At 36.0% G+C, this 2,496-nt stretch overlaps 1 protein-coding gene across 1 annotated transcript in view; it reads left to right on the forward strand.

The window, feature by feature from the left end:
• The window catches only part of LOC106876161 (glutamate receptor ionotropic, kainate 1-like), a 43,258-nt gene that overhangs the window by 39,668 nt on the left and 1,094 nt on the right, over nucleotides 1–2,496 (forward strand). The window lies entirely within an intron of this gene.

The raw sequence follows: 2,496 nt of genomic DNA on the forward strand, positions 1-2,496 counted from the left end.
ATATATATATATATATATATATATATATATATATATATATATGTGTGTGTGTGTGTGAGATAATATACTTATGCCATAATCTTATTTTCCTTCTACAGCATCCAATTCACAACGTTAATCAAATATCAAATGTACATTTATTAGACATTTTACTGTCTACTTTATCTATAAACTACACCGATTGTACAGCATTAGTGAAACAAAATCACTCCGAAATACAATTCTTGTGAAATCATCGCTAGGAAATGTCTGCAGACGACTACGAGAAAGAAATATCTTAGAATCGAAATAGTCGTGGGGTTATGACATTGTACAATAATTAACCGTGCTATTTACGTTCAAATCCATAATAGTGTTTCCTTTCTTGTTTTCGTTTAACTTCAGGCTATCTTTGATAGTGTAGCTGTGTGATGAAAGCCATTCGTGCTTTAACGATCCTATATTTCTTCAACTTACTGTATATATGGTTGCATAATGTAATATGCAACAAAATCATTTACGTTCAAGCCGTACCACAACCGTCTTAATCAAACTGATTCATGGCTAACGGCAGTCCTGCTAGGACAAATGACGCTTATAAGTTGCTTCTTTCCAGGCATAGTTCTTCTCTAGATATGAATGTGAATTGCCAACTGCGTAGAGTGTTGAACTCAAGATCTTGAGATCGTGGTTTCATTTCCTGAACCGGATAGTGCGTCGTGTTCTTGAGCAAAATACTTCATCTCATGTTTGCACTGCTATCATGTCGATGCACGACGTGTGGTACATCATTGCATCTGTTCAGGCAACGTCAATTTGATGGAGAGAGTGAACTAATTGTAGAGCACAGCCATTTGATCACTCTTAACAAATGATTTGTTCAGGCTGTTGAGCAGGAAACTGCAGACGCGATCACGTAGCATGCGGACATGGATAGGTATCATTGTCTAAAACCTTGTGCCGACTCCTATTTCATGAGAGAAGATATTTAGTTGGAAACTACGGAATACTGTCGAAGGGATTATTCTCGTTATTCAAATGAACAGCCTTGTCACAGACTGACAAGCATATACACGTTGTGAAATGCTCAGCCATTTCCACATAAATTCATAAACAAATGAACTTTTCAGTACTCATTGTTAAAACGATGAAGAACCATCGATCCATTTGTGTGTGTATATGTGTGTATACACAAACAGACACATATACACACCACACGTATATGGGTTTATATATAAATATATATATATATATATGTTGTATATATATATCGGCATTTATATATATATATATATATGCATATATATGTGCATATATATGCACATATATGCAGCTTTGTGCATATATAGGCATATATGTGTGCATATTTATCATAGTACTCGTAATATATTCTCCGTACTTGTATGTATGTGCATGCGTAGCTATGTTACTTGTCTCATGTGAATTCATATAAAGTATCTAACTGCAGGTTGCAATATTTTCTCGCCCAGTTTCAATAGCATCCAATTAGCTGTTTAATACATCCTGTATCTCGTAGCGTAAATACACCCTCATATATCCGTAGTATTCATGAACATAGTTTCACGCTTTGGCCTTTCCTAACTTTGGGTCGCTGTTACAATCTTTGCACAGACTGTCAAATGCAAAGGTATCGTAACACTTATGGCAAGGAACTTCAAAATCCATGGGTTTACCAATAATTTCTTCGTCCTTCCTTTTTCGTTTCACCCTCTTCAGTTTCTTCCACTCCTCCCCCATCCTTTTCTTCCTCAAATTATTCTAATTATCACTCTCTTCTAACAACGGCACCAACCACCAATTGAGTGATCAATAAGTATCCGACTGTTGCCATAGTAACGAAGCTAAAGCAGGCGGAGTAAAGCCGCTTGGCACAAATTGACCTTAAATTCCGCTGTGCATGCGCACACATTTTTAACCTTCTAGCTGAGTTCCACTGTTTGTTACCCCCACCCACTGATGTTGGTGTGTTTATGTACCCGAACTCTAGCTGTTCGGCAAAAGAGTACGATGGAATAAATACTAGGCTTACGAAGAATACGTCCTGAGTGGGAGGGGCGATTCGTTCGAATAAAGACGCTGTTCCAGCATGGTCAGTGTCAAATAACTGAAACGTGTAAAAGAGTATATGCATATATACATAAAAGAGTATATATATATATATATATATATATATATATATATATATGTATATTTCTGCCGCTCACGTACAATCAATGTTATGCACTGGAGATCCCACACTTGCAAACTCGATGGGACTCCCGTGATATTAGGGATGTTGATTATTTTTCAATAAATCTTTACCCTCATTACTTGACCTTAAGCCGCGTATTCTTGGATCTGGTATATATATATATATGTGTGTGTATATATATATATATGTGTGTGTGTGTGTGTGTGTGTATATATATATATATATGTGTGTGTGTGTATATATATGTATGTGTGTGTGTGTGTGTATATATATATGTGTGTGTGTATGTGTGTGTGTATATATAT

This window comes from Octopus bimaculoides, chromosome 21 (assembly GCF_001194135.2).
Source record: "Octopus bimaculoides isolate UCB-OBI-ISO-001 chromosome 21, ASM119413v2, whole genome shotgun sequence".
Lineage (NCBI taxonomy): Eukaryota > Metazoa > Mollusca > Cephalopoda > Octopoda > Octopodidae > Octopus > Octopus bimaculoides.